Genomic DNA, 14,250 nt, shown 5'->3' on the forward strand with positions numbered 1-14,250 from the left:
GCAATGAATGTGCCATGATGATGAAAGAGGTTGTTGATGTGGGAGGAGTGGAGAGGGGATGTGTAGGGTATATGGGAATCTCTAATGTTTTCTTTATGTGTGATCTATCAACTTAAAAAAAGATAATTAAAAATAAAATAAAAATTTTTTAAAAAGCAAAAATTAAAAAAAAATAAAGAACTGTGTAATCCCATGAAAATAATCTGTACTTACCCATAGATAATGAAGAGGTGTTACATGAAACTAAGTAAATTTTCATGTACAAATACTGGCTTTATGGCAAGGGAGCCCAGATTTTTCATAAAGTTACCTAAATCATATAGAATGGTTCCCTGCCCCTTAAAGAATGCTGCATCCTGGTAAAATGTTCATGTATCCAGTAGCCCCCTAAATGTAAATAACACAATGAGAATTCCATGTATTTAAGCAAGGCAGGTGTGAAATTATTTAAAGGCAGATTTTTTACATTCAAGAATCATTGTAAGGGGCACACAGATGAGAATTCCATTAGTTATTCCATAGAGGCAATGTTCTGAGTGCTCCTCCTTTTATTTATTTGATTTTCCTGGCTGTTTTTCAGAGTACAGAATCATAGACTCTCTAGACTGAATGGTTACACAAATTCCCTGTAAATATGTTGGCCATGAGGAAATTAAACCTCTGTTTATAAAGATATAGCAAAGTACAATATATCCCTTTTGTGAAGATTCTTACAGAATCCAAGGCTCTCTCTTATCTGTGGCAAAGAGCTTCAGTTCTACCACTGAGAAAAAGAAAAAAAGGCTAATTTATTTCATATGTAATAATCATTACAAATACTTAAAGCTATCATAACTCCCTTACATAGTGCCCTATTTCATGGAATTACCCTACTGCAATATGTTGGAATTAATAAAAATTGATGAATTTTTTGCTGCAGTTTTCTGTGCCCAGGATACAAAGGACATTTTCATATTGAAGACTGCATTAGTGAGGCTCTATAGGAAAACAGAACTAACTGTAGATAACTGGAAATATTGTGAGATTTTATAAAATTCTCCCATGCAGCCAAGAGGATGCACAAGTCCAAATTACACAAGGCAGGTACAGGTCATAGGCTCTGATAATGGTCCTTGATGAGATCCCAGGAGATGCTCTCTGTTGGAGTAGAGGTAAGAATTCTCTCTGAATGCAGAAATCACTTCCCCTTTTAAGGTTTTCAACTGATTGATGAGAACTCACCCATCGCTGAGGGTAATATGCTTAGTTTACTGTAGATGTAATCAGCCATGAATGCAATCAAATCACTCGTGATTAAAGTCCATGAAATTCCCCTGTCTTATTATTATTCCAGTGTGTGCTTGACCAAACAACTAGGCACCACTACCTAGCCATGTTGACACATTAACTTAATGATCACAGTATGCCCCTTGTCAACATGGCAGCAATACACATCACCTTAATCCATACTTTGTTTCTATATAAAAAGGTAATGGACATATACATATATCTATATCTATCTATCTATCTATCTCTCTATCTATCTATCTATCTATCTATCTATCTATCTATCTATCTATCTATACACACACATACACACACATACACATGCCTAACAGTATTCAACTGTTGTGTGTACAACCAGAAATGTGCTATTTCCCTCCAGAATGAGGTGCAAGTTCTTCAGTGCTATTAACGTTTAAACTTGAAATTCCAAAATACTACAACATTAAACTAAAACAATTTATATCATATGATAAGGGAAAAGGTTAGGGAAGGAAACAAAGATATTCATTTTGGGTTCATTTACAAATACAAGAGAACAAAGAAGAAATATCCATGACAATTACAGTCCAAATTTCTGTAATGGGACAAATGGTTGAACTTCATATTTCTCATGACCTTTTGCCACTTCACATCCCATTATTCCTTTACACTTAGCAAGCAACTCAGCTGGCCATGGTTCTTTGCCTGATGTAATGATGCTAACATTCTTTCCTGAAGATTCTGGGTACTTGCTAGTCCTGCTTGGATTAGGTTGTTGCAATTTTCCTTTGATTTTAGTCACAAATCATAGTAATACTAAGAGATGCCCTAGGCAATCTTCTGTATTGCAGGCAAACTTTTCTTTGCCTCCACTGTGTAGGTATAGTCCTATTGCTCTTAATAGTCAGTATCAATCACATCATCCAGTAGAGTCATTCCCTACCTTTCCCGTCCATTCAGAGGCATGAGGAGCCCAAATTGGACAAGTGGCAGTCTTAGTTTCGTGTTAAATGTAATTGTTACTGTGTTTCCTGGTGGAAGCACTCCTCCTTTTGGAACAAAGAACTGTAGCCAAGAAGAACTTAAAGTTGCAATGACACAAAGCTGAAACTTTCCAAGTAGAACACTAGGGGTAACATAGAGTGGTGCTTCTCTCATTTCTACTTCTTGATTCCAGGACCCATGACTCTTGGCTATGGGAGAAACAGCACTATATAGTCACTGCTGACTTAAAGCATACAAAGTCTCCTGAAGAACACTGCCCCAACCCTGCACCCGACCTCACTGGGCCATAATAGAGACATCAAAAGACCTAACCACCATTCAATTATCCAAATGTTTCAGGATGATGGGGAACATGGAAAGACCACTGAATTCCTTGAAAATGTGCTCAATCCCACACATCATTTGCTGTGAAGGGGGTTCCTTGATCAGAAGCAGTGCTGAGTGGAGTGATATGATCATGGACAAGAAATTTGATACATACACAGATGGTAGTTTTAAAAGAAACATTTTGTGCAAGGAATGCAAAACTATAATGAGAATGTGTATCTATTCCATTCAGAACAATTTGCAGCTCCTTCTATGATGAAAGTGGTCCAATATAATCAATCTGCCTCCAGGTGCAGGATGATTATCTCAGGAAATAGTGCCATATTGGGGACTAGGGTGGATCTTAGCTGCTCACAGATTGGGCATTCAGCAGTGGCTGTAACCAAGTTAGCCTTGATGAGGAGAAATTCATGTTGCTGAGCCCATTAATAGCCTCCATTACTACTACAATGAAAACTTTGTTAATGAACCCATGAGCAATGAGTGGTATGGTTTGAGAATGAGGCAGACTGCTAGCCACAGAGCAGGTAATCTTATCCACATGATTATTAAAATATTTTTTTTCCTGCTCAGTTCACTGTCTGGTGAGCATTATCATGGGAAACAAAAAATTTGCATGCATTTGCCCACTCAGAAAAGTCTAACTACATACTTCTTCCCCAGATCTTTGTTACCAATTTTCCAAACCTCTTCCTCCCAAATCCCTGACCATCCAGTCAAGCCATTGCAAACAGTCCATGAATCAGTATACAAGCTCACCTATGGCTATTTCTTTTTCCAAGCAAAATGAAAAACTAGCTGCAGTGATTGAAGTTCTTCCCACTGAGAAGATTTGCCCTTACCAGTGTCCTTCAACAATGGTCAGAAAGAGGCTGCAGTTCTCCCACCATCCACTTTTAATGGTAACTGTATATCATGCAGAGCCATTTGTAAACCATGCTTGAATTATCTTTTCCTCAGTTAATTCTTAAGTAATTCTATAAGTAGCCATCACTGCGGGCTGGAAAAGATAAGGTAACATGGAAGGAGGGGTGACCACAGACATTTGGGCCACTTCCTCATATAACTTACTTGTGCCATCAGGACACAATCTAGTCTTTTCTCATGTACACAAATTCTATTTCATGATGGAGTGCATCAGTGCACATCCATCTTTATGGTTTGGTGCATCAGATAATACCCACCTGATGATAGGAAACTTAAGGCCTCATTGAAAATTTTTGGCCTGTAGTTAAACATTCAGTTTGTACTAAGACCCAGCAGCAGGCCAAGAGCTGTTTCTCAAAAGGAAATTAGTTATAAGCAGAAGAAGGCAGGGCTTTGTTCCAAAATTCTCAGGTTTAGTACTGTGATTCTCTTATAGGCATCTGCTAAAGACTCAATATCATATATCAATTTGTCACTGACACTTCTACCACCATTGCCTCTGCTGGAACATATGGTCCAAGTCACAGTGTGGCTTGCACAGCACCTTGAAGTTTCATAGAGCCTCTTCTTGTTCAACTACTCCCTCAAACCAAGCAGCATTTCTTGTCATTTGGTAGTGACATTTAGCAAATAATTGATCTTTTCTAGACCACAGTATATCATCTGTTTAATTGCAGGCTTTGTCCTGATAATATTTAACATCCTATCCCCCTGGGAGATTAATTTTAAGCAAATTCTACCACAAACAGCACAATAGTCTTAGACCACAAAATAGTATGTCCTATGATCCATTGCACCTACATGACTGGCCCTGGTGCTATCATGCTGCTTCTGCCAAATGTTTTATATGGCCAACACACTGTCATTACACATGCTCTGATCTCTGCACCTGGAAAAAAAAGAGTCAGCAGAGTAATGAGGAGATGAAGAATTGTAGAAAAAGAATAAACTTAAATGAAAGCACATGATCACAAAGACTGGAAGAAACAGGATCATTATGCAGTTATTGGATTTGGCCACTTAAGATACAAAGCTACACAAAGACAGATTAAAGAAACTCATAAATCAATAGTGTAAAAATTTCACCCAAACAGAAAGCAGCTGATGAACCAGTAAAAGAAAGGAATAATGAATATTTAACATGCATAACTAAAGCTTATGAAATGTTGTCTATACATTGGAAAAATAAGCATTTAGAGTGTATTAGTCAGCCTAAGAGGTGATGATGCAAGAATAGCAGAAATTGATTGTTTTATATAAAGGGTATTTATTTGGGGTAGGAATTTACAGATACCAGGCCATAAAACATAAGTTACTTCCCTGGAAAGTCTATTTCCACATGTTGTGCAAGATGGCTGCCAAAGTCTGTGAATCTCAGGATTCCGGGATTCTTCTCTTCCTGGGTCCTTCTCTGAGGGCTCAGGTCCTCTGTTTTCTCCATAAGGTCAGCTGTAGACTATGAAGCTCTCTATGCTTTGCCTCTCTTCACAATGTCAGCTATAGACTATGAGGCAAACAGCTCTGTTTCTCTTCCCAGGGCTTCTGTTTTGTCTAAGGAGCCATCTCTGTTCCTGTGTGTTGTTCCCTTGGCTCTGGTTTTCTCTTCCCAGGGCTTGTTTCTCTTTCCTCTCAGTGCTTATAACTGGGGCTCCAGCTTAAAGCTTCAGCATCAAACTCCAACATCAAAATTCCAATAATAAGAACCCTCAACTCTGTTCTTTGCCATGCCTTTTATCTGTGAGTCCCCACCCACCAAGGAGTGGGGACACATTGCCATAATGGCATGGCCCAATCAAAGCCCAAATCATAATTTTATCATGCCCATGTTCAGACCAGTTTAGAAACATAATTCAATATCTATTTTTGGATTTCATAACTATGTCAAACTGACAGAATCAATGTAGATCATAACTTTGATATTTTTGTTCCTTCCAAAAGTGAGGCAAGGGATAATTTATTCAAAGTGTTTTCCTCAGAGATTGAAAGAAATTTCAGATTGTCAAATAACTAAAATATTCCTAAACAGGGAGATATGAATTCATCATTTGAAGATGAAGATGCATTTTATTGCTTCTGGTATAATTTTGATTCTGGAAAAGAATTACTTTATTTAGATGAAGAAGAAAAAGAGCAGAATGTCATGATGAGAGGAGATAAATTGAAAAATAAAATAGAACAGCAAGGGCACAAAGAAAAAAGAAATGAAAATAATAAGAACATTAATTGATTATGTATATAGCTGTGATCAAAGGATAAAAAATTAAAGGAAGATGAAAAAGTCAAGAAAGAATAAGAGAAGAATGCAAAAGCAGAATCAAAATGGAAAGAACAAGAAGCTAAAGAAAATCAAAGACAAGCTGAATTAGAAGTGGCTCAGTTGGTTAAGGAAGAAGGCATAGAGTAAATTAGATAGCAAGCATTGTTGGCAATACTTAGAAGTAAAAAGATATCCAGAAAAAAAAAAGTAATTAGAAAGGAAAGGATGTGATTCTTCTGCTTGGAGTTGTAGGTACTCTTGGTTCCCGAGATGGTCTTGGTTGACTATCTTCATCTCCCTACTATAGAACTATTGTGACTAGTGATGAAAAAACTGCAGCATTGATCTAGAGAAAGTGAACACAGTAGTTCCTGAGGGCAGGTAGAGGGAAGAAGAGATGTGATATGGGGCATTTTTGGGACTTGGAGTTTTCCTAAATGAAATTGCAAGGACAGATGCTGGACCTTATATATCCTGCCATAACCCACCAAATGGACTGGGGGAGGGTGTGGACTACAATGTGAACTATAATCGATGCTATGCAGCAATGCTCCAAAGTGTATTCACCAAATTCAACGAATGTGCCATAATGATGAAAGAGATTGTTTATGTGAGAGGAGTGAGGGTTGGGGTGTGAGGTATGTGGGAACCTCTTATATTTTTCAATGTAACATTTTTTTGTGATCTATGTATCTTCAAAAAATAAAATAAAAAATGATAAAAAAATGGAAAAGCTAAAACTTTGAAATTCATGCAAGACCTGGAGGATAAAACTTTGATATTTATGCAAGACCTGAGTTGCATTTCTTTTTTTTTTTTTTTTTTTTTTTTTTTAAAGATTTATTTATTTATTTAATTCCCCCCCCTCCCCTGGTTGTCTGTTCTTGGTGTCTATTTGTTGTGTCTTGTTTCTTTGTCCGCTTCTGTTGTCGTCAGCGGCACGGGAAGTGTGGGCGGCGCCATTCCTGGGCAGGCTGCTCTTTCTTTTCACGCTGGGCGGCTTTCCTCATGGGCGCACTCCTTGCGCGTGGGGCTCCCCCACGCGGGGGACGCCCTTGCGTGGCACGGCACTCCTTGCGCGCATCAGCGCTGCACATGGCCAGCTCCACACGGGTCAGGGAGGCCCGGGGTTTGAACCGCGGGCTTCCCATATGGTAGACGGACGCCCTAACCACTGGGCCAAAGTCCGTTTCCCCCTGAGTTGCATTTCTGACAATGAAGCAAAACAGATAAAAATAATGGAAGAAGTGGAAAAACTTTGTGATTTTCTTGAAAAAGCAAGTATACAGTGCCTGAAAGAAACACTAACACCATCTACAAAAGAAGTAGGAAATGCTTCTTTGGAGAAACAGATAAAATAATAAATGAGCAAATTAGAAAAGAGAAACAGGGAGCTGAGGCTTGTATACAATACGCTTCTAGGCATACAGAGAAATCAATCAGTGTTGGTGGAAATGGTAGAAAAATGGGTCCATAGATGACCTGCAATTACTAATTAAAGCTGTGAATCTCTTCCCTGCTGAAAAAGAAAATAAGATGGGAAGTTACTGCCAACTACATGAACATATATTTTTCTTTTGGAGTCAAGGGAAATACCAAAGATATTACTGGCAAAGCAAAGAGTCTCCAAAAACTTGACCGTCATGAAAAAGATTATGTAAACACAAAGGCTTTTAATAAATTAAAAGTAAAACATGGAGTTGTGCTTCAAGCACAATTTGAAGGATCATGCACAGATTCCACCCCTTTGACAACAGAAGAACAGAAGCTTTTGGAACAAGCTTTGAAAACATATCCAGTAAATACACCGTAAAGATAGAAAAAATAGCAGAAACGGTGCCTGGCAGGACAAAAAAGGACTGCATGAAATAATATAAGGAACGAAAAAAAAATGGTAAAAGCAAAGACTACTGCTCAAAAGCAAGTGCTGAAAGCAAGTACAGCCTAGAAATGACAATCTTCATTGTACGTGCATTTTTATAATAAAAATGAAAATATTGTCCAAAAATTAGATGTCCTTTATAATAAGGAACATTTACATTGCAAACCTCATTTTAAGACAAACTAACTAAAAGAAGCACACACATGGACATGCAGGTTTACTGCAATTCATAAAATGAAGCATAATCCATAGGGAATTGGGAAGGTGTCAAGAAATATTGCATTAACAATCACACTATTTTTCTCTTCAAATCTCATGAAGATTTGAAATGTCTCTGGCTATAGTTTCTTTCAACTTCCCTTCACATCAGTACTCCCTGGTTGCCACGGTTTTCAGTCATTTCTTAATGTCAAAGGGCTCACCCAGTCCTTGTTCACTTGCTAATTTTTACCATTTTCCCATTATTTCCTTGAAGGAAACCCTAGCCAACACAAAAGTTATATTTTAGTAACAATATGATTTTTTTTTCATTAAGGTAGTCCTAATACTATCGCTTAAACAAATTTTATTAATAACTCATAGCTATCATAAAAAGAAATAAAATACGCAAGACAGAAAGGTTATTATGGAGAAAACAATGCACATGGCAGAAACATTAACATAATAGTGAGAAAAATCAATCTTGGTAGTATGCTGTTTTTAACACTTAAAGGTCAGCATAGTGAAGATAGTACAGTTGGCTGCATTAACTCACTTTCCTTACCATGCATCAGAGTACTTAGAGAATTAGGTGTAGGTGGAATAAAAGAGTGAGAACAAGAGTGATTGAATGGCACTAAAAGTCCACTCAGACATTTATAATTTGGTGCATCTGGAGCCTTTTATTTTCACTGACTCCCTAGGTGGCCTTTTCCTTTTGTGTGTTTTTATAATGCACCTCATCATCTTTTTGACAAATCTTTTCTTTGTCTATACTACTCTTCTTCCAGATAGCTGCTTACCTAACTCTCTCATATCTTAATTTTATCTCTTTCAACTTACTGTGACTTGTTTCATCTATTTCATATAAAATATCAGCAATATATTCCCTTTCTGCTTTATTGTTCTTTATAGAATTTATCACCAATATACATGCTATGCCTTTTACATGTTTATTTGATTATTGATTGTTTTTCTCATGAAGGCAAGAGATTTTTTGCCAGGTTTGTTGATGCTTGTATCCTCAATGTATAACAGTGCCCAGTACTGACTAAATTTCAATAAATATGTGTCAAATAAATGTATGAGTTATTTCAAATATTATATAGCAAGCAATCTAGATGATGATAATAATGATTGATTAATAAATATAGATAGATACACAAACATATACAAACAGTAAGAAAACTATTTCAGTAAAACATGGTATTATAACCAGCCAGCCCTATATGCCTTTATATTGAAGATATATCTGTATATTGAACTGAGCAGTTATAATTGATTGAATCACGATGTAAATAAAAAAATATTTGAGTTCCTATATAGAGGGTACTGTATTAAATACTATTAAATCAAGAGATACTCTTCAAGCTCACTGTTGCAACAAAATAATTTCCCTGAATGTGTCTCCATTATAGGCATATCTTGAAGATATTGAGTGTTTGTTTCCAGACCACCCCATAAAAAAAAATATTAAAATAAAACAAATCACACATTTTTTTGCTTTATCAGTGCATACAAAAGTTATGTTTATACTATCCTGTAGTCAAAGTGTAAAATAGGGTTATGTGTATAAAACAACATACATATCTAAGTTAAAATGTTTTATTATTAAAATTGTTAAACATCATCTGAAAGTTCAGTGAGTTATAATCTTTTCACTTTCACCGGTGGAGTGCAAGCCTCAGTGTTGATGTTTCCTGACTGATCAGGGTGATGGTTGCTAATTGCTGGAGTAGCTGTGGCCATTTCTTGAAATAAAACAACACTGACGTTTCCTGGATTGATTGACTCTTCATTTCACAAAAGATTTCTCTGCCGCATGCAATGCTTGTGGATAGCTTTTTATCCATAATAGAACTTTCAAATCTAATTAATCCTCTGAAATCTTGCTTCTGTTTTAATCAACTAATTTTACATAATATTCTAAGTCATTTTTAGTCATTTTAACAATGCCTACACTGCCTCACCAGGAGAAAATTCCATTAAAAAAAACAATTTCATTGCTCATCCATAAAATGTGACTCATCATCCATTCAACCTTTATCCTGAGATTGCAGCAATTCAGGCACATCTTCATGCTCTACTTATAATGCCAGTTTTCTTCTTCTTCCACCACATCTACAGTTACTTCCTCCACTAAAGCCTTGAAACCCTCAGATTCATTCTTGAGGTTTGGAATGATCTTTATCCAAACTCCTGTTCATGTTGATATTTTGACTTCTTCCCATGAATCATGAATGTTCTTAATCACTTCGAGAAAGGTGAATGCTTTGCAAAAGTTTTTCATTTGTCTTTGCTTAGATGCATGAGATGAGTCACTATCTATAATGGCTCTAGCCTTATGAATTGTATTTCCTTTTTAAATTTTATTGAAGCATATCATTCATTAAAAATACATAAACAATAAGTATATAGTAATAGTGAACTTACAAAACAAAAATACATACTATCACACAGGGCTCTCCTAATTCACCCCACTACCAATAAATTGATTGTTGTGAAACATTTAATGATAAAAGAACATCTTCAAAATATTACAACTAACTAAAGTATCATACATTTAGTGTATTATCCCTGGGCCAGCCCTATCAATATTATTTTATATCAGTTATATATGAACATACATAAACAATAAGTGCATAGTAAAATTTGTGAACTTACAAAGCAACCATGCATAACATCATACTTCCATCCGATAAACCAACCCACCACCAACACCTTCCATTGATGTGAGATATTTGCTAAAAGTTATGAAAGAATTTCATCAACATCTTACTACTAACTATATATAAAATTTGGTTTATTTTCCCCAAAAGCACTTTATTATTATTTTCAAAAATACATTTTTTATTACAGAAGTTGTGAACTTACAAAATAATCATGCATATGTGCAGTATTCCCATGCATCAACCCTCTATCAAAACATCACATCAGGCGGCGGACTTGGCCCAGTGTTTAGGGTGTCTGCCTACCACATGGGAGGTCCACAGTTCAATCCCCGGGCCCCCTTGACCCATGTGGAGCTGGCCCATGCACAGTGCTGATGTGCGCAAGGAGTGCCATGCCACGCAGGGGTGTCCCCCGTGTAGGGAGCCCCATGTGCAAGGAGTGTGCCCCATACGGAGAGCCGTCCAGTACGAAAGAAAGTGCAGCCTGCACAGGAATGGCGCTGCACACACGGAGAACTGACACAACAAGATGACGAACAAAAAAGGAAACAGATTCCCATGCCGCTGACAACAACAGAAGTCGACAAAGAAGATGCAGCAAATAGACACAAAGAACAGACAACCGGGGTGGGGCGGGGGGAGGGGAGATAAATAAATAAATAAATCTTAAAAAGAAAAAACAAACAGGGAAACGGACTTGACCCACTGGTTAGGGCATCCGTCTACCACATGGGAGGTCCGCGGTTCAAACCCAGGGCCTCCTTGACCCATGTGGAACTTGCCCTTGCACAGTGCTGTTGCGTGCAAGGAGTGCCGTGCCACGCAGGGGTGTACCCTGCATAGGGGAGCCCCATGCGCAAGGAGTGTGCCCCGTACGTAGAGCTGCCCAGTGAGAAAGAAAGTGCAGCCTGCCTAAGAATGGTGCCACCCACATGGAGAGCTGACACAACGAGATGATGCAACAAAAAGAGACACAGTTTCCCATGCTGCTGACAACAAAAGAAGCAGGCAAAGAATCAAGACTCAGCAAATAGGCACACAGAACAGACAAACAGGGTGTGGGGGGGTAGAAATAAATAAATAAATCTTTTTAAAAAACCATCACATCATGGTGGAAAATATATTACAGATTATGAGATAATATCATCAGAATATTCCCAATAACCATGGTCCATAACATTTAACATATTTTTGGCACACTTTTTCCATACTCCCCCATTATCAGCACAGTACATCTTTGGTATAGAAGCATGAGTATTACAGTATTGCTGTTAACAACAGTCCACAGGTCACTCCAGTTGTATTTTTCCCATGCATCTTCACATTCCCTCCACCCTGAAATAGTGATGTGCATCTGCTTTAACTCACAAAGGACACTATTGCATCTGTACCATCAGCCAAAATGATCATCCACCTTTGGGTTTCCTGTGTTATTTAGCCCCTGGAATATTCTCTAGCTTTCTTTCAATTGGCATTTACATCCCTAGACTACCATTTCCAGGCACATACTCATTTATAAACCAATTGTAACTCACTATAATGTGTCACTATCTACTCTTGACATTTCCACAAGTTTACAGTAAAGATAATCAAAACTTCTACATACATTAAGCATCAGTCGACCATCTCTGTCCTCCTCTTATGTCGTTTGAGAATCCACCCCCTACCACAGGATTGAAAATGTTTAACTACATTTTCTTCTAGAAGCTTTATGATTCTTATATATTTACATCGTTTTGCCCATTTTGAGTTTATTTTTGTGTAAGGTGTGAGATAGGTGTCCTCTTTCTTTCTTTTGGCTATGGATATCCAGTTTTCTCAGTACCATTTTTTGAACATACTGTTCTGCCCGAACTGGATTGCTTTGAAAGTCTTGTCAAAAATCACTTGACCATAGATGTGAGGGTCTGTTTCTGAATCATCAATGCATATCCATTTGTCTAGGTGTCTGGCTTAATGCCAGTACCATGCTCTTTTTCACAAGGAGCTAGGTAATATGATTTAAAGTTTAGCAGTGAGAGTCTTCCAACTTTGCTTTGCATTTTCAAGGTATTCTGGCTATTCAGGACTCCTTACCCTCGCAAATCATTTAGATAATAGTTTTTTCCATTTATTTTAAAAATACTTGTGTAATTTTTATCAGAATTGCATTGAATCTGTATATCAATTTGAGTATAATTGATATCTTTTTTATTTTATTTTATGTTTATAATTAGTTTTCTCCTTTTTAAATTTAATTCTTTTTTAAAGATACATAGATCACAGAAAAAGTTTCATTAAAAAATATGAGATTCCAATATACCTGACTCCCAACCTGCCCTGCTCCTCCCACATCATATAATTTTCATCTTAATGATAGTCTCTGAATGCATGGGTATGGAACATTATTCCAACTATTTTGTTCTTTTTGATATTTTTAAACAATGCATTGCAGATTTTTGAATGCAGGTGTCAACTCTCTCAGTTTCCTGGTGTGGTGGTTAACCATCCTCACCTCCCTTTTAGCTGAGCTGGGTAAGTCCAACAAATCAGAGATTAGGTATTGTAACTCTGCTGAGTCTCAGGGCCCAGCTGGTACACGGATTCATATTTATGCATGTCTCAAAAGAATCTCAGATACAGCCAAAATAGATATAACCCAGGTAGTGGTTCTCCTGGGGGCTAAAGTGACACCCAGGTCTAATGGGCATGAAAAATGGCTCTGGAGTTCAGTAGTGTCTTTTAAGTTTTATTTCTTTTGGTATAAGTACTGCCATACTCTTTTTGTTGTTGTTTTCATGGCATGTGTGGAATTTATTTTTCCAGTCTCTCGCTTTCAGTCTTTTTATGTCTTTGAATCTACTGTGAGTCTCTTGCAGACAGTAAAAATGTGGCTCATGTTTTCTTATCCACACTACCAGTTTGTGTCTTTTGATTGGGGAATATAACCCATCAACATTCAATGTTATTACTATAAGTCAGTTCTTATTTCACCCATTTAAATCTATGGGTTGTATCTGTCATATTTTATTTTCACCACGCTTTTGAGACTTCTGCTTACTTTTACTGATATATTCTTCATTTCTAGACTCATTTCTCAGCTTCTCTCTCCTGTCTTTTCTTTTCAGACAGATCACATCCTCTTGCCTCTTGGTTTCTCAGTTTCTGTTTATTTGTGAATATTCTAAATTCGCCCTCATTTTTTAATCAAAGTCATGCCAGATATATGATTCTTGGCAGGAATTTTTTCTCTTGAGGTATCTTAATTATATCTTACCACTGTCCTCTTGCCTCCATGGTTTCTGTTGAGAAATCAGGACTTAATCTTATGATGTATCCCTTCAATATTATACATTGCTTTTCTCTTACTGTTCTCAGAATTTTCTCTTCGTATTTGGCATTTGACATTGTATTTAGTTGTTGTCTCACAGTTGGTTTATTTGGATTTCTTTGGATGCAAGTATGTTGTGTTTCTTGGGTATAAAAGTCAATGTCCATCAATAAGGTTGGGAAATTTTCTTCTATTATTATTTCAAATATTCCTTCTGTCTCTTTTCACTTATCTTCTCCTTCTGGGAAACCTATGACATGTATGTTTGCCTGTTTCTTTCTGTGATTTAGTTCCCTGGAGCCTTGTTCAATTTTTTCCATTATTTTTTAATGTGTTCTTTTGTAGGAAAGTTTTCAGAGTCCATTTCTTCAAGCTAACCAACTTTTTCTTCTGCCCCCTTAAATCTGCAGTTATAAGACTCCAGTAT

The 14,250-nt window shown here is 37.0% G+C and overlaps 1 pseudogene; it reads left to right on the forward strand.

Moving 5' to 3' along the window:
* The first annotated feature begins 1,105 nt into the window (after nucleotides 1-1,105).
* On the forward strand, nucleotides 1,106-7,709 carry LOC101424688 (dnaJ homolog subfamily C member 2-like; annotated as a pseudogene).
* The last annotated feature ends 6,541 nt before the right edge of the window (nucleotides 7,710-14,250 follow it).

Source organism: Dasypus novemcinctus, chromosome X, assembly GCF_030445035.2.
Source record: "Dasypus novemcinctus isolate mDasNov1 chromosome X, mDasNov1.1.hap2, whole genome shotgun sequence".
Lineage (NCBI taxonomy): Eukaryota > Metazoa > Chordata > Mammalia > Cingulata > Dasypodidae > Dasypus > Dasypus novemcinctus.